Source organism: Sarcophilus harrisii, chromosome 4 (assembly GCF_902635505.1).
Source record: "Sarcophilus harrisii chromosome 4, mSarHar1.11, whole genome shotgun sequence".
NCBI lineage: Eukaryota > Metazoa > Chordata > Mammalia > Dasyuromorphia > Dasyuridae > Sarcophilus > Sarcophilus harrisii.
In genome coordinates this window covers 342,588,031-342,607,983 of record NC_045429.1, presented here as the reverse complement: position 1 = coordinate 342,607,983, position 19,953 = coordinate 342,588,031, and the positions used below count along the sequence as shown (strand labels likewise).

At 34.0% G+C, this 19,953-nt stretch overlaps 1 pseudogene; it reads right to left on the bottom strand.

Moving 5' to 3' along the window:
- LOC100926306 overlaps positions 1–7,527 on the bottom strand; it is a 129,153-nt pseudogene extending 121,626 nt beyond the window's left edge.
- Positions 7,528–19,953: the final 12,426 nt, after the last annotated feature.

The following is a 19,953-nucleotide window of genomic DNA, read 5'->3' as shown; positions in this document are numbered from 1 at the left end:
AAATTAGAGGAACATAAGATAGTTTACTTCTCACCTTATGGAGGAGGAAGGGATTTGTGACCAAAGAAGAACTAAAGATCACTATTGATCACAAAATAGAAAATTTTAATTATATTAAGTTAAAAAGCTTTTCTACAAACAAAACTAATGCAAACAAGATTAGAAGGGAAGCAATGAACTGGAAAAACATTTTTACAGTTAAGGGTTCTGATAAAGGCCTCATTTCCAAAATATATAGAGAATTGACTCTAATTTATAAGAAATCAAACCATTTTCCAATTGATAAATGGTCAAAGGATATGAAAAGACAATTTTCAGATGATGAAACTATTTCCACTCATATGAAAGGGTATTCCAAATCACTATTGATCAGAGAAATGCAAATTAAGACAACTCTGAGATACCATTACATACCTGTCAGATTGGTTAAAAAGACAGGGAAAAAATAACGTTGGAAGGGATGCAGGAAAACTGGGACACTGATGCATTGCTGGTGGAGTTGTGAATGAATCCAATCATTCTGGAGAGCAATATGGAATTATGCCCCAAAAGTTATCAAACTGTGCATACCCTTTGATCCAGCAATGTTATTACTGGGCTTATCTCCTAAAGAAATACTAAAGAAGGGAAAGGGACCTCTATGTTTGTGGCAGCCTTTTTTGTAGTGGCTAGAAACTGGAAATTGAATGGATGTCTATCAATTGGAGAATGGTTGGGTAAATTGTGGTACATGAATATTGTGAAATATTATTGTTGTATAATACCAGTTATTATTAATAATATGATTAAGGCTAATTCAATGATCTTTTGATGAAAAAAAGCTATCTACACCCACAGAAAGGCCTGCAGGAACTGAGTATGAATACTAACATTCTCACTCTTTCTGTTGTTCACTTCCATTTTGTTTTTTTACTCATTTTCTTTTCTTTTTAATCTGATCTTTTTTGCAGGAAGATAATTGTACAAATATGTTTACATATATTTGATTTAACATATATTTTAACATACTACTTGCCATTTTAAGGGAGCGGGTAGGGGAAAGAAGGGGAAAATTTGGAACAGAAGGCTATGCAAGATCAACATGGAAAAATTATCCATGCATGTTTTGCAAATAAAAGGCTTCAATTTAAAAAAAGAAATGCTATGAAAGCAAATGAATGCCTTTGTAAAAAGTGTATAAGTAGAAAAATGGCCCACCTGTGTAGTTAGAGAAAAAGATAGGCAGTATAACCTAGTCATTTGAAGAAAACTTTAAAAAAAGGTTCCCCAACAAAATATTTGGGCTTCCTGTAACAATTTTATGGGAAAATATATATAAAGGCATACATGAATAATGTGCTGCATCACTGGAGCTTAGACCTCATATTATCAGAGAGATGATGGATTTATTGATATGTTGGAATAGTATAGAAAAAAGGATATTGCATCTGGAATCTTAGACCTAGGTTAAAAGCCTGAAACTACTACTTATTAAGAAGTCATGAAATTCTGGACTACATGATATCTCAAATTTCTTCTAGCTCTAATTCCAACCCTTGCTTTCCTCCATAAACATTGGGGAATTGGAACTCAGTCAAAATTATAGTAGTTTAAAGTCTTAGAAACATAGGAGAGTAAGCCCCCAATTCAGAACTTACAGAAAGACTCAAATTGGACATTGTGGAGAGCATACATTCAAAGGAGACAGCAAGCTTATTAGCAGATCTGTGGAAATTCAATCTCTGAGTGGAGTCCGGGATTCTCACTTGCTTTAACTCTAATCTTTTACATTAACATATATAACCTAATATCTGTCATTAAAATACAGACACATGATTCCCTAAGAGGGGTTTCTATTAAATCTTTGGACTCTTGTACCTTTCTCCCTATGTATTGCATTCCTATCCTTTCACCCAGAAAGTGGAAAATCTAATATTATACACAGCTAGACAGCTTCTCAAAAATAGAAAAAAAAAAATACAATGCTGAGGCAGCAAGAACTGTGATGGCTTTCATTCCTGTATAGGAGAAATAATTTCAAATTTAGAAGTATCTGTAAATGTTAGGAAGAAAATGAGAATTAATTCCAGATCCAATTTGGTAGAGCAAAAACATGCTAAGCACCTACTCTCTATTTTTATAGGATGGCTCATTTGGATCTGCTCCATAGATATAAAGTCAGCAAGTTGTAGTTTTGTTTTGTTTGTTGCAGGTGCTGTTTTCACATAGCTTTAACTGATTGATTTCACTCAAGAGTTAGAGACCAAACATTTACATTCCTATTCTATACATGTGTGAACACAAGCAACACTATGAGCTAAGCCGGAATTTAATTATTTGAATGGCTCATTCAAAATCATTGGCAGGGGGTAGGTATGGGAGGAAGTCGTTGAACAAAGATTATAGAGTGGTTTTAAAAACAAAACAGTTCAGCAAGTTATTTTCCAAAAAAAGCAAAACAAAAGAAACAAAAACCAACCAAATTAAAAAAAAAAACTCTAAATAGATATTAAAAATGTGACAGACTGAATCCTAATGGGGAAATCAGAAAAACAGTCATAATAACTCATTTATCTCACCCAGTCATCACTGGGAGATAGATAAGATCTGTAGAAACTGGAAATGGGTCAGGCTAAGGACTTATAAGGGAATCAACTCTACTCCAAAGGTAGAGGTTGTACAATAATGTAAGACCCACTATGGGATATCATCAGAATGATATCAAGGTATTCAAAATGGGTAAGTGTTGTGTTTTTTCTTCTTTAAAATAATAATAAGATGGTTTTCTCTGGGAGAAGATTTCTCAAGGAGGTTTTCTGGAGGCAGCTTTACTTTCAGTTACAAGTAAATAATCACCCCAAATCACAGCCAGCTGATAAAAGTTCAGATCTTTTATTGTGTCCTTCAATATAGCCTAGTTAGCTCAAAGGCCTATCTCTCTGCTTAGTTCCAAGAGCTCTTGCAGCTTGTCCCTTGCTTCTGCCTCTGCTTTCTTCAGGCTCCAGCCAACACCAAGGTGGAAGATGAAATGAATCTCTCTTGCCTCCCAGAGAGGGCTTCTGGCTCTTAATCTCCTAAAGTGCTGAATCTCCACCCCTGGAAATGTTCCCAAGGAAAAACTCTCGAGTGGCTCACTGGAGCTGTATTTATGCTGCTTCTCCGAGAATGGGATTGTGGGATATCTCCCCGCATGCTCTCTGGCCCTAAGAGCTTCAAGGGAGGTGTGAATTCAGATATCTCATATTAAACCCTGAAATCTTGGAAAAGTGTGAACTCCAATGAGTACTTAAATACTTCTTGTTTATAAGAGCTCTCCAAAGGTGTGAACACAAGCCTTATTGTCTATCAGTATTAGCAACTTATCACCTTGTAAGGATTGGCTCTAAGGTGCAAACCAATAAGCATTGTATCAATTCCATTGAGTTAACACTAGGATTCTGACATCTCCTTTGAGTTTTCATATTGTTTCAAGTTGAGTTGACTGTAGCCGCATTCTGAAATGGGTCAGGTTAAGGACTTGTAAGGGAATCAACTCTACTCCAAAGGAAGAGGTTGTACAATAATGTAAGACCCACTATGGGACATCATCAGAATGATACCAAGGTATTCAAAATGGGTAAGTATATATACAGCAGCTTTGCCACTCAATAATTGCTTCTGGGTCACAAATATAGAGAAGTCTGAGAACTTTCACATAGAGGTGGCATTCCCAGGCAGGGAGACCTAAGATAGTATACTGAGAAAAGAGAAAGTTCAGGATCTAACAGTAGGAGTAATGATGTGGCTCAGATATTCAGTGCATATCAGGGCTTCATGTCTAGCATTTAGCCTAGCTTGCAAAGGAATAACTAGGGTAAGCATTGAAGTCACAAGGGGGCCCTGCAATTTTGCCTCTCAGAACCAATAGAACTTTCTATCTGGACAATAGGGATAGAGGTCAATAGCAGTCAGAAACTTGCCGAGTTCAGAGTAAGGGTTGAGCAATCAGACTTTGACTGATTCAAACTATTTGGTAACATTGGAAGCTTGTAAATATTCTCAGTCTGTCACTGAGATCCTAGAACAAAACATATGCATTACTCCCAAGAAAGTAACAAGTATATCCCAGACCTTTCTCCAAGACAGCCTAAAAAACCCATACCTAATCTCATATCATGTCAGTAAAGAATGGGCTGGAAGAATCACCAAAAAGAAGTACCTCACCACATTAGAAAATCCCTTATTCTCTAGAGCTAAGACCCTGCAAGCAGACTATGCCCTAAGCTTGACAGAACAACACTCTTTTAGACTCATCCTCTTGTGTTATCAGTCATGGCAAAATCTCAGAATTTCTTTAACTAGCATATGGTGTTCTCTGAGCTTATACTCTTGTCTGTATACCTCCTATACCCCATTTCTAGTCCTAAAGGCCTGCTATGAATTAAACTTGTCAAATTGTTGCTGATGTCTTTCATTGTCAGTACTATAGTTTACTATGTTGCCACTGTCATAAATATTGGCATAAATACTTAGCTATATAGTACAGTGGGTTCCCCTTCCAACTAGGGGCAGAGCCTTAGCACATGTGCCCTTGTTTGAAAGTTGTTTCCCTCACTTTGAAATTAAACAGAAAGAATTTAGAAAAAAAGAAAAACAGAAAAGATATTTTTGATTTTTAAACTATTTTGCCTCTAACTTGCTCTGTTTGACTTTAACCACTCACAGATTTATAGGGGGAAGAAAGCTCAAGAAACAAACCTAAAAGGAAAAATAATTCCAAATATCTACAAGCAAAGCCTCAGAGAAGAAAACAACTTGGTCACAAAGTCACCAAGAATTTCTAGAAGACAGAAAGCAAGGGTTTAAAAGTTTCAAATATATACCTATATATGTACTTATGTATATATACACATATGTGTATGTATTTACAATTAGAACAGTTGATGAAAAACTGGAAAAGAAATGAGATATGGAAGAATTGGAAAGCAAATTAATAGCTTAATTCAAGAATCTTGAAAGCTTTTCATTTGATTCCCTAAGTAATAAATTCCCTGAAAATTAGAAGGAATCAAAAAGAAGACAAATGCTCCAAGAGGCAACAGAAAACATTAAAATAAAATTAAAAGAAGAAATTAAAGAAAAAATCTAAAGTATTTTTGAAGAAAAAATTGAATGAGGAGATAGCTCAAGAAGGGGGAAAATGTAAGATTCATTGGACTATCTAAAAATTATATCATTTAAAAAAGCTTATGTATATATATATATATATATATATATATATATATATATATATATATATATATATTTGCTGAGGCAGTTGGGGTTAAATGATTTGCCCAGGTTCACACAGCTAAGAAGCGTTAAATGTCTAAGATCAGATTTGAACTTCTGACTTCAGGGCTGGTACTCTATCCACTCTGCCACCTAGCTGCTCCAATTTTAAGAATTCTTAAAAGAAAATCGTACAAAACTTTCAAAACTAGTCAGTAAAGTAGAAATAGAAAGAATTTGCTAGTCATTACTGTGCAAATTTCCCAAAGGAAAACACCCTGAAACATCACATTCAAAATCCAAAGTTCCCAAGTCAAAAAAAAAAAAATACTGCAGTCAAAAAGAAATATTTCAAGTACTAAGGAGGCACAAAAAAGATCATATATAATTTAGTGGCCATAACTATAAAGGAGTGGTAAACATGGAATATGATATTCTAGGAAGCAAAAGATATTTATTGGGTTACAGCTAAGAATAACTTACCCAGCAATGGTTAAAAAAAAAAGTCTTCAATGATATAGATGGCTATCAAGCTTTTCTGATGGAAAGACCAGTGACACAGAAAATTTGAAGTTCAAACACAAAAGTGAAGAGAACCATAAAAAGGTAAGTGTAATAAATAATTATAAAGGACTTAATAAGGATAAATTGTTTATGTAAGATATACAGAGATGATATATGTGTCTTCTCTAAACTGCAGCATTATTATGCATCATACAGAGTCCAATTAGACAAGCCCTGAGAGTCATTTTGTTATGTCTTGATAATCTTGAAAATGGGTAGAGAGGTGATGTTCCCGATAGAGATGATCGACATTTCAGTATTCTGAAAGGGCAGCTATTGGCAGATTAAAGCAAATAAAACATATTTTCAAAATGCAAATTAAAAAAAATTAAAATATAAAAACCAAAAACAAATGTATTGTACAATGATATCTTGGGTAGCTAATGAACTTTAAGAATTCATTTAACATCATTAAAACAATTTCCCTGTTTGCAAAAGTGGGATAAGAGCTGCATTTCCTTCCTTGCTGTGTAAGGTTGAAATGATATCAAATATTAAAACATATTATATTCATAGGACTCCATGTAAATAACATTCAAACCAATTCTTATTGGTTTTTTTGGAAGCTTTTTCTAAAAAGGAAAAGATTTTTGAATTTAGTTTTTGTTTATAATACTCTTCAGACATTTCTTGTAAAAAATTATTTTAAATAATCCAAACCCAATTCTACCTAATCATCTATAGTCTACAGCTAGAAGTAAATCTCTCTCTCTCTCTCTCTCTCTCTCTCTCTCTCTCTCTCTCCTCTCTCTGTCTGTCCATATATATACATACCTAGTTAGATATAGATGTAGACAGATACATAAAGATAAAATATATGGATAACATATTATCATTTCTTTTAAAATTTCTATTAAAAGTAGCTATAGTGTAGTGGATAGAGAAACATTGGCTTGTTACCATGAAGATCTGAATTCAATTCCTGACTGTAAAACTTGCAAACTGTGTGACCCTGGGCATACTGCATAACTTCTAAGTGATATATATTATACTGTTTAGGAGTATAAATTAAAGAGAAATTACCTTGTTACATAAATAGAACACATTTCTTCACCTAAGAATTTCAGTGACATAACAGTTCCAGTCCCTACCTTTGTCCTCAGATTTGAAGATGGCTTGAGGGCAAGGATAACATATAATAATGAGTATAAATTCCAAGTACCCAGGACAAATTTATAAACCTTTAAATTGCTAATGTAAGCATGTCTACCAGCAGATCTTGTTTTCTAAAAATGGTGAGTCTTATAAATCCAAACCCTGAAGTCCAAAGTCACCACTGGCACAGTAAGTGGATCTTATTGAATTAGGATGAAAACAATCACTTTGTTGGAAATATTGGAAAGAATTTTCCAACTTAGCTTGGCAGCTAGTCCAACCTAATAGACAAAATAATAGCAAATATATGGCATATGTCAGAAGTTAACACCATGGTGTTATTATAATATCAAGTGATTAGAACTTCAATATACATTGCCAGCTTCCATATCACCCAATGGGACATGAAGAATTAGGCAGGGAGCAGCCATCATCTATTGGAACCATCTCTAGCATCAGGACCTCACATTGTCATTGCTATTAGTCTTGGCTGCAATACCTGTCCCCACTAGCTTTGCAGCTGCGTCCACTGTCCGGGCTTCCCAAAACATTCATGGTTCTTGCTTTTGGAAAGGATTCTGGAACAGGTGGCATTTGGAGATACCCATAAAGCCTAGTAGCATCAGTCCAAACACCCATCATGGTCCTCTTGTTGACAATCTAAAGTGGTTGAACAAATGGTTCTTGAACAACAGTGAAGATGGGAAAGGTTATTCTATATGGATATACTTATGAGAAGTAAAACTTTCTAGCTTCTACTGCTGACTCTTTAATATTGAGGAGCTGAAGTAATTAAAGAGGTTAGAAAAATCTATTAAAACATGAGGTGGAAGAAGACACTTCCAGGTAAGTCATTTAGAATTGGGAAGTCAGAGGTGGGTATGTAAGAAATATCCCTCTTTGGAACTACCTTCTTCTTTCTCTTATAGAAATGTAGTTCAACTGTTCTTCTATTTCATTTACCCAGTAAATAAATTTGTTTATGCTTGGGGCTGTTTGGATCCTGAAAAGGAGTGAACTAGGAAGAGAAAAATAACAGAAAGGAATGGGGAGGGGAGATTGTGGGATGGAGGAAGGGACAATGCTAGAAAGATAGGGACAAAAAAAAAATCGGTCTCTTCATGCAGCTCAGCAATGTCATCACATGCTTTCTGAAGAGGAGCAGTCTCTTCTGGCTCTCAGTTTTTAGCTCCAACACTCCAAACACATTCTTTAATTTTGTGTTCACCTTTTTTATGTCATCCTTTTTTCTTTAATGTAGCACAAGCTACCATTTCAATTGTTTTAAAACCTCCATGAAAATGCAATGCCATCTAATTCCACTGGCTTCCCAGTTGTATTACCAGTTATGGCAATTTTACCATTCAAAGGATGGGCTGGCATTTCTCTTCAACTTTTCTCTTCTGTTAGGCAAGATCTAAGACAAAACAAATTTTAATGGCTTTCATTTTTACTATGTCCTTAATATTTAACCCTTGATGGGATTTTCAGATTTCTACTAATGCTAGGAATAGATCCTTATCTCAAACGGGAGCCTGTGAAATAGATATTGATATGTTCACAAAAAGTTTTACAAGTAAAGATAACCAATCTTGTCAATATATCTTGGAAGAAGAGGCAAAATTAGACCTGCTATTGTTAATTTAGCTCTTAATAAGGTGGCTAGGAAGAAAAATGAATTTCATGCTACTCCTGAAGTCAAATCCTGTGTTTAATACTTGTTAGATGTGTGATCCTATACAAGTCACTTAATCTCTGACTGCCTCATTTGTTTTATCTGTAAATGGGGCATAAAATAATATCTAATTCCAAGGGTCATTGTGAAGATCAAATGAGGTAGTATTCATAAAACACTTTGGAAAAATATATTACTATTGTGAGAAGCAATTATTTCAATGGCTTCTGTTAGCTGAGATTTAATATTCTTTTCATTTATCAATTCAAGTTTTTAAACTTTAGAACAGGTTTTCTATTTTATTAGTCCCAATTTACAGAAGAAGACTGGTCATCTTTGCTAATATCACCTGGGGATAGAGTCACCCATACCTAGGTTTTATTTGTTTCTTTGGGTGGGAGGGATTTGTGTATGTTCAATTTTTTTTTTCTCTTATTCTGGCCAAGCTTGGTCTTTAAGAGTTGTGGGGAAGAACCTAATCTACCCATCAGGATATAATGTGCTTGATTTAAGTTAGATGAGTTTCTCTTTCTTAAAATTTTCTTTTGAGTTTGTTGGGTTTTTTTTTTTTTTTTTTTTTTTTTTTCTGTGTGAGTTGAGAACCTCTTATGGAAGCTATTTACTGAAATTGAGATATGTCAATTTGAGTAAACTGCATGGACTGGAGTAAATAATGAAATCTTTAGTTAATAGGTATTTGTTGAAGGTGGAAGAAGAGGAGCAATAGTAATAGAATGGTTTAAGACTATCTATATCTTTTATATCTATATCCTATATCTCCACACTCCATGGAATATGCAAAAGGTATATTATGGACGTGTCAGAACAGGTAAAAGGGCATTTATTTGATTTAAAGTCCAGGAAGCTGGGAACACTTTACTCTCTTTATGATCTTAATCTTAATCAATCTCTCTTAATTACTTAATTTCTCAGTTTCATTTTCTTCATCTGTAAAAAAAAAAGGTAGTTGGACTAGAATAAAAGTTCCTTTTTTGTATTTCACAGAACATTTTCTTGGTCTAGAAAAGCCTTTAGAACTCATCTCAGAAGACTGTTTTTAAATGCATAAAATAAAAAAAATGTAGTATTACACAGTGCAATAATTATACTGAAAAATAATTATGCAAATACAAACAAACAAAACCTATCACAAGCTCATAGACCACAGGTTAAGAGTCCTAAGACTAGAACATCTCTAAGGTCTCTTCTAGGTGTGGGCTAAATGGCCTTTTCCCAGTCCCTTTTACATCACCAATATGACAAGATATAAATATTCTCACTTTATTAAGGAAATAACAGCTTGGGAAGAGGAAGTCACAAGAGCTTTACAAAAGATATGGAAATCAGGGCTCTGCCTCAGTGGTGCTAAAATTTATATGGCACTGACACTCATACTCCTATAGCAGGCATAAAAATCTAAGCTTATCTAATTAGCAAGAATAATTAGTTAAAATAGTAACTGACCAGATGGTACTTCCTTTCCTTGCATCTGTGTCCTGTTAAGCTTCTTACTAGTTAGCCCTGCCCAATTCATTTCTTTATTGTTGACCTCCTAGCTTTGTTTTGTTCTGAGGCTTTTATAAGGGTCATTTGGTGGTACTTTTTATGCTTCTGCCTAAGGCATTAAAATTCTAATTATGTATCCTCCAAAGCCTAGATTAGTATCAACACTAGATCAAGGCACAATGGTTTTTTGCATGGCAGGCTTTTCACCAACATATTTCAAAATATGTTATTCAGTTTGGTGGGTAGGTGCTGAAACTTACACTGACAAAACCATTTCTTACTTTCTATGCCTCTAGTTTTGATGAAGCTACCAAGTGATAGTCTTACTGTTCATTCTTTTCAATATTGTCATTATGCTTTTTCTCAAAACAGTAATTGTGAATGGTCAAAAGAAAATATAGTCAGTGGCAGATGAAAGTCTACTGAAATCTTTATATAGTAAGAAGATAAGCAATAAATACAACTCTAAAACTACCTGACACAGGTATAGTAGGAGTCTAAGGAAGAAAAAAATCAATGTCACCAAGTTGGTGGCAACTCTTGTGTTATAGCAATACTAATCCCTAAATCTGGGGTAAAATGGGACATTGTAAGACAGCCCCAAGGTCTGCAGCAATAAATGGTAACACACCACTTGAATTGCTGTAACCAGCCACTTCAGTCCTTAAATGGGTAATCAATTAAATAGCCCTTTAATTTGAGAGTGGCAGGGTCTAGTCAAATAGGAGAGATTAAACACTGTTTTCTAGTAATTAGTTTCACTTTAAAGTATTAGAAGTTTCCAAGACTTCAACACAAGGATGGAAAGTAAATGTATCCACTTTGAGTCCAAGGCCTCTCCACAAAGTAATTGATGTAGGGGCTGCTCTAACTGAGATTTAAGGTTCTGATCAAACAGGCTTTCAAGGTTAAGCTTCTCCAGTGGAACCAGTATTAAAAAGATGGTCATGGAAAACCATGTAGCCACATTGATGACTGCAATCATTATTTTTTCTTATTGAAAAGACAACAATTGAAAGGACACCTTCCATCTCACTATTGTGAGTATTTTAAAAACTAGAGGGGCAGCCGGGTGGTGCAGTATATAGAGCACCAGCCTTGAAGTCAGGAGCACCTGAATTCAAATCTGATCTCAGACACTTAACACTTCCTAGCTGTGTGACTCTGGTCAAGTCACTTAACTCCCATTGCCTCAGCAAAACAAACAAACAAAATTAAATTACAATTTTTCTATATTTAGTCCATGTTTTCAAATAGAATTAGCATAGCAATAATGGCTCAAGTGTCGGGGGATATGCTTCCATTCCACTGGCATTATAAGGACAACAATAAAGAATGTTGTTTTTTCAATTTGTTGTTTCAGTTCTTTTTACCCTTTAACAAAATTTGGACAATTTTTTGAAATTTGAATAAAGTTTATATATTGCTTTTATCTTTCCTCTGACAAAAGAAGGGGTCAGGATTTTTAATTCTCACATATACTAAATTATGTTACATTCAGGGTATAATATCAGATATCTGAAAATCCCCTCCACCACAGAAAATTCTGGTTTTCCAAGAATGTATTGATAAACTAAAATAGAATGTACATTATTTGAATAGCCAATTGCATTCTTCCTAAAAAAGGGGATTCAAATTTTGGGGTTTGTCATGGAAACCTTTGTCAGCCTGGTATAGTCTATGGCTTTTTCTTAGAATAATGTTTTTAGAGCCATAAAATAAAATGCCTAGTATTACAAAGGAAAACAATTTATTAAGGCTTTTTTCCTATCCAGGTGCAAGTGCCCCTTGAAATTTATCTGCAGTTCCTTTAAGGGATCCATGGACTCAAAGTTAAAAGTTTGTATTCTAATAGGTAAAATTACTTTATGGTATTGTGAGTAGCTCTTTTCCATTTGCCTCACAACTAAAACATTACAGAAAGTCTTAATAGTATCATGTTGTTGACCCCAATGGAGATTTTCTTATGAGAGATGCTGGAGTGATTTGCTATTTCCTTTTCCAGTTCATTTTACAGATGAGGAAAGTGAGACAAATAGGGCTAATTGACTTGCTCATAATCATGCAGTTTATAAGTATTTGAGAATTTGTACTCAGGTCTTCCTAACTCCAGACCTGGCACATTATTCAGTATGTCATTTACCTACTCTTAGTAGTATCATGGCAAGGACCAAATTTAAGGTCTAGCCCTTAAGTTAAATGTGAAATCTCTGTGGAGGATCCTTTTCCTTTATAAGAAACCTACTGGGACAGAGCCAAGATTGCAGCAAAGGCTGAGACTCATCTAACTCTCCTCAAATCCCCACTGGGGTATGGGAAACTCCTTTAAATAATGCCTGAAATCACATTCTGAAGCAGCAGAACCCACAAAAGGATGGAGTAAAACAGTTTTCCAGCCCAAGAAAACTTGTTCAGCCAAAAAAAAAAAAATTGGCAGGAAAAGTCTATTGCATAGAGTTGAGAGTGAAGTTTGGTCCAGTACAGGCTGCATCCCAGCAAACCAGCAGTAAATCTCAGGAGCTACTGACTCAGTAGGAGCAATGGTGTTTCAGTATTTTTCAGTCTGTAGATAGTAAGAGAGTCAGAGAGTCAGATACTTGTCAAAAGGAGATTACAAGAATCCATTTGCTGGCAATAGGGACAGGACTCTATTGTATTGTCCATAATTGGATCTGGGTTGCAGTCTGAAGTCTCAGTCACAGGATGAGAACCAGCACTAGCATATCTGAGCTTGTGGCTACAGGGGAGCTGGGATATTGATTATAGTTTCAGGGTGGAAAAGAGTGCTTTTGGTCACTCATAGACAAAAGCACAGATAATCAGGCACATTACTCCCTAGATCATGTTACTTTGGAAGAACCAAAAATTTATATGTCCTCAGAATTATCTTTAAAACAACTACACAAAACTTGAAACCTAAAACAGTGCTGCCTCCACTCTAGGATCCCACTTTAGCAAAACAAAAAAAGTCAAGAAATAGGCTGGAAAAAATGAGCATACATCAGAAAGAGATCCTGACTTTAGATTATTACTATGGTGACACAAAAGATCAAAGCACAAACCCAGAAGTCAAAGAAGTAAAAGCTGTTCCATCCAAAGCCTCAAAGAAAATCTTATCTCTGGCCATAGAAAACCGTAAAAAAGATTTCAAAAATCAAATAAGAGAGATAGAGGGGGAAATCAGGAAGATAAATGAGAATGATGTAAGAATATCATAAAAAAAAAACAGTCAACAGCTTGGAAAAGGAAGCATAAAAATATTGAAGAAAATAACACCTTAAAAAAAAGAATGAGCCAAATGGTAAAAGGGACACGGAAATCCAATGAAGAAAATACCTTGAAAAGTAGAATTGATCAAATGGAAAAGGAAGTACAAAAGTTCCCTGAAGAAACTAATTCTTTAACAACTATTTCTGGGATATGATTATGGGGAAAACGGCACAGTAGGTCAGAAAATTTATAAGCTCTCCATATTTCTCCCACAAACAAGATAAAATATGGTAAATATAGAACTGTAAAAATAAGCAAGAGTTGAGATAGAACAGTGTTCTTCCTGAGATAATTAGAGAAGGTCTAAAAGAAAAACACCAGGATCAGGACTGAATTTGGATCCTTATAAAGTGTACATACCTCTAGGCTAGCTCCAATAAAACATCAAGTGACATGCACTGGGGCTAGCTGAGTTGAAAGGTAGCCTCAACAATAGTCACAAGAACTTTCGCCTCCCAAAAAGTGTGAAGGGTCAGATTTCTTAGTCTGGGAAGACTGAGGGAACAATAGCTGATAAGGTTTGCCAAGCTACACTGTGCTGCTGAGATTCATCCCTGGGCAAGAAAGAACCCTCATAGTCCTGGTGAATGCAGAAACAGTGAGGTGGGACACTGATGCTCATGGCATTTACAGGAGGGTAGATTTTTTGGTATCAGGTTCTCGGTCAGAGGGGTAGAATTAAAAGACAACCTGAAATCAGAGGCACCAGTACCCATACCCCAGAATTATATATGATTACACCAAATAATCTGTGATTTTTTTTTAATAAGCAAAGAAAGGAAAAAGAACTTATCATAGAAAGTTATTATAGGAATAGGGAAGACCAGGGTACATTTTCAGAGAAGGAATAATATGAAATTGTCACCTGCCCAAAAATAATTAATAGAACTCAAAAAGACTAAAAATCAAATGAAAAAATTGAAGAACAATTAAAAAATAAGAACAATTCAAGAAAAACAAGAAGTTTGTGAAAAGAAAGTCAAACAACTGGAAAAGGAGGTGGAGAAAATTAAGGAAGAGATCTTCTCAAAAACTAGGATTGAGTAAAGGAAAGCCAGCAAAATCATAAGAGGCAAAGAAATAATAGAACAATATAAAGAACGAAAAAATAGAAGAGAATGTGAGATATCCCATAAGAAAAAAAAATAACAGATCTGGAGAAGAGATCAAGAAGAGGAAACATAACACTAATTGGATCACCCAAAATCTAGAGTAAAAAAAAAAGAATTTCAATATGATAACACAAGAAATATTTAAACAAAATTGGGAACAAAAAGGGAAAGTAGAAATAGAAAAAAAAATTCATAATCACACCTGGAAGAGATCCTATGATGAAAATGTTCTGGCACATGATAGCCAAATTAAAAAATTCCCAAGTCAGCAGGAAAAAAAGGATGAACAGGAAATACAACTTAAATATGGTAGGGCAACAAATAGAATTATACAAGCTCTAGCAGTGGCTACATTAAGAAAATACACATCTTGGAAGATCATATATCACAGAGCATAAGAACTGAAGCTGCAGCCAAAACATCATACTCAGCAAAGTTAAACATAATTCTGAGATAAATAAATATGAACATTCAGTGTATTGTCAGGCTTTTAGGATTTTACTGCAAAAAAATCTGAAATAGGTCTGTATCCCAAAGACATCATAAGAGGGGGGAAAGAACATACATGGGCAAAAATATTTATAGTAGTCCTTTTCTATAGTGGCAAAATATTGGAAATTAAGGAGATGTTCATCAATTGGAGGATGGCTGTATAAGTTGTGGTATGTGATTAATGTAGTAGAATACTATTGTGCAATTAAAAAAAAAACTAAAAGGCAGATTTCAGAAAAAAACAAATCGGGCAAAGATTTGTATGAACTGATGCAATGTGGAATGAACAGAACAATGAAAACATTGTACACAGATTCAAATATCTAGAAACCTAGTGATAGAAGTCTCTAACATGATCCTAAGAAGGATTTTTTTTTTAACAGAGGATAGCAAAAATGTTCTCACCCTCTGATCAAAGAAGGATTTTTTTTTTTTTTTTTGAAAATCAGAAAATGAAAGTATTTGGAATTATCATCACAATGCTAGCTGTTTTCCAAGACAATATCATCTTTATCTTGAGTGTGGAGAATAGATCAGAAGTAATGAGGAAAGGAAAATTCAAGACTTAAAAATTTCCTAGCAACAAAGCTACTCCATACCTAAAGGAAATATGTTAATATTCCATAAAAGGGAGAAGAGCACTTCCAATAGCTTGAAACTAGGAATTTCTTTTTTGTCAAATGTGGTGATTAACTTTAAGCCTTTTTTCTTCTGGTACATACTTATGGAAGAGTATGTCAATGGTTTTTGGTAGGATTTTTTGTACCAAATATTCTTCTTATAATTTTTTAATAAAATATGCCTTTTTAAAGGCTAATTAAATCTGGCTGACTAATTATAACTGCTAATAAAGAGGGAAGTGTACTGACAGGAACCTTGTGAATTACCTGTAGAAAAAGATGCACTCAGACACTTTTGATTATGCTTAAAGTCCAGACAGAAAGCACATATGTGAATTGAATCTGAGAGGTAATTATCTGGCAAAAACAAAATTATGGGGTGAGAAAGAAAAGTGAACTGGAGGAAGGGGGAAAAAGGTGTAGCTTTGTCCAAATTATCTGACATAAAGGAACACTGAAAAATATTTTACAATGGAGGGGAAGATGGGGAAGTTGAGGAGGAGAACAAGAATCTTACCCTTATCATAATTGTTTCAAAAGGGAAAAACATACATAGTCAGTGTATATAGAAATTTATTTTACCATAAAAGAAAGTAGGAGGGAAAGGGAGTCAGGGAAAGGAACAGAGCTGACAGAAAAGAGGACCGATTTGGGGGGGGGGTGTAAAAATGAGACACTTTTTAGGAGGGAGAGAGTCAAAGGAGAATTCAATAAACAGGTGGGAAAAAGGATGAAGGAAAATACTCAGAAATAATATATGTGAAAAAATTATAGTAAGTTTCTCTCACAAAGAACTCATTTCATAATCATATTTCATAATATACAAAAAACAATCATTCCACAATTGATAGTCAATGGATATGACAAGGTAGTTTCCCAAAGAAGAAATCAAAGATATATAGTCATATAAAAGAATGTTCTTAGCCACTATTGCTTTAGAGAAATATAAATTAAAACAACGCTGAGCTATCATATCACATCTATCAAATTGTCTAAGATGACAAAAAATGAATAAGACAAATCTTGAAGATTTGGGAAAATTAAAACATTAATGCATTGTTGGTGAAATAGTATATTGATTCAACTGCTCTATGGAGCAATTTATGCCCAAAGATCTATAACTATGCATAACATAGTTATATGAAACAATAATTTTGTTTATGTTAATGAAACAATAATTCTGCATTCTAAAGATATAAAAAACAAAAGGGAAGATGGTCTATATATACAAAAATACTTACAGCAGCTGTTTTAGTGGTGGTAAAAATGAGAAAAATGGGGTTGTATGTCAACTGGGGAATGACTAAAGAAATTGTATATGATTATTATGAAATACTATTTTTCTATAAGAAATGACAAACAGAATGCTCTTAGAAAAATCTGGAAATACTTACATGAACTGATGAAAAATGAAATGAGCAGAACCAGGAGAATATTGTAAGCCATAACAGCCATATTATATGATATTTAAATGGGAATGATGGCTATTATCAGCAATACAATGATCTACACAATCTATACAATTCTGAAGGACTTGTAATGAAAAATGCTATCCATCTCCAGTAAAAGAACTGTTGGAGTCTTAATGCAAATCAAAGTATATTTTTCCTTACTTTTAAATGTTTTCTTGTTTGTTTTCTGTGTATATGTTTTCTTTCACAACATGACTAACATGGAAATAAGTTTTGCATGACTGAACATGTGTAACCTATGTCAAATTGTTTCCCATCTCAATAAATGGAGGGGGGATGAAGGCGATAATTTGGAGTTCAAAGTTTTTTTTAAAGAATGTTAATATATAATCGGGGAAAATAATATATTGGACAAGAGGAGAAAAAAAGAAATATGCTGTTTAAAAAAATAAAACTTCTTTGTATTTACAAAGAAACCCAAGTTTGGAAACTTTCAAAGTCTTTGGAATTCTAGAATTTAGCAATTCTCAAAATCAGGATTATTCTTAAGACTTAGAAGAGGGAGCAGGCTTAACTTGTGTAACAAAGATTCTGAATTTACTGTTCCAATCCCTACTAGCAGTGGTAATTTGGATTCCCTGAGCTCCTCTCTGGGTTTTAAGTATAATCAAAAGTATCTGAGTGCATTTTTTTTCTATAGGTAATTCACAAGGTTCCTATCAGTGTGCTTCCCTCTTTATTAGCAGTTGTAATAAATCAGTCAGCCAGATTTAATTAGCTTTTAAATAGGCATATTTTATTAAGAAATTATAATAAGAATATTTGGTACAAAAAATTCTACCAAAAATCATTGATATACTCTTCCATAAGTATGCACCAGAAGGAAAAAAAAAGGCTTAAGGTTAATCATCACATTTGACAAAAGAGAAATTCCTAGCTTCAAGCTATTAGAAGTGCTCTTCTCCCTTTTATGGAATATTAACATATTTCCTTTAGGTATGGAGTAGCTTTGTTGCTAGGAAATTTATAAGTCTTGAATTTTCCTTTCCTTATTACTTCTGATCTATTCTACACAGTCAAGATAAAGATGATATTGTCTTGGGAAATAGCTAGGATTGTGATGATAGTTCCAAATACTTTAATCTTCTGATTTTCAAAAAAAAAAAATTCTTCTTTGATCAGAGGGTGAGAACTTTTTTGCTATCTTCTGTTAAAAAATCCTTCTTAGGATCATGTTAGAGATTTATATCACTATATTTCTAGATACTCGAATCTGTTATTCTAAACAGGCTTCCTGATTTAATAAAAAGTTGGAAGGGCATGAAAATTCTCTCAAGCAATTCAAGCAGTTGAAGTACTGTGGTTTTCTTGTTCACACCTCTGATTGATTCACCAAAATATGTTTTGATGTGACAAAGGTATCAGGGGACAGTTACTGTAAATGGAATGGGAGTAATTTGATCAGATGACTCAATCAACACTCATCCTTACCTGAACGTCACGGTTTTATATTGTGTGGAATTAATAGAGGGAGAAACCTCCTCTTTTTTGCCTCCTTTTATGTCCTTTAGTTTGAAACACCAAGGAGAAGAAATCATGAAAAAAGAAATTGGAAAAGGGCGAGCTATTTCATAACTGTCTCTCATAAACTATAGAAGGGACAGCAAAAATCTGTCCTTCTGAGGAGATAGCTCTGACCTCTGATACCAATTAGCAAAATGTCAAGATAGGAAAACATTGATATACTTCAGATGTGTACATCAAGGAACTCTTGATTTACATTAAGGGTTATATCATTAACCCGTATAATTTCATTAAGATAATTGGCTGGGAATTAATCAAATACAAAAGGGTTCTCCTTTATTAGTTTCATATTTGTATTGTTTTTGAGCTATCATATTTAGCAGCAAGCTACATATTGTATAATAGTAAGCAATAAAATTCCACAAGAATATTTAAAGGAATTTTTTTCTTTATGGAAAGACATCTATTCGTCATGATTGATTATTCAAAATCTCAAACCTTGAAATTCCAAAAATTTATCATTCATTATAATGAACTAAAAACAGCCAGCACATATGAACCTTCTGCTCCTTTGAAAATGCAATTTTAATAATTATCAATCAATTTTTCTGACGGTATATTGAAACATTTGAAACAGTATGAATATTATAAATAAATAAATACATTATAATGAAGATCTTTACTGTTTTGCCCCCAAGTCATGATCAGAGAAGTCTCCTCTGTCCCCTTCTGAAGTCTCTCTCCATTCTGAAAAAAAGAAAACCTTTTACACGTTTTGATTTTTATGTGTGTATAAAGATCTAATCAGAAAGAGAAATGAATTGGCAAAACACTCAGTGAAGTATGACATGAAAGGAAAATGGTGTAGGTGGTGACAAGAGGCATTGATATTTTTGTTTTTATCCCCCTCCCCACCACCAGCACTTCCTTTCAGAAACAAGTTATAATCTTTTGGCATTACTCCAAAGTATTCAGTCTCATAGCATCTTCATGCTGACTCTTGGAAATTTAGGCCTATCATCCATGTATGGAATAGAATTGTCTTGATCTCATCAAAACTTAACTTGATCCATGACCTAGTTCTAATTCCTGCTTTTCTGATTTGTGACAGGAAGAAAATAATAGTTTCATAAAGGAAATGACTTAAGAAGTTTATTGTGTCTACTATCAGGTAACAGTTCCCTATTCTAGTCAAAATGTATTTAAAGCATTTGGAAGATTATACTGATTATATTGAAACTGGTCAGTTGTGAAGCTAATTTAAAGACAGTTGGGTCTTTTGTTGCATTCTAAAACAGAAGTTAGCATATTTTGATTTTAGTTCTGGCTCTTCCATTGATTCATGTTTGAATTTTGGGTGAAATAGTCACTTTGTATTCCCTTATGTAAAATTAGAATTGGATTAGATAACTAGTCTGGATTATATTAATTTTCCAATGCTAAATCCAATGCAG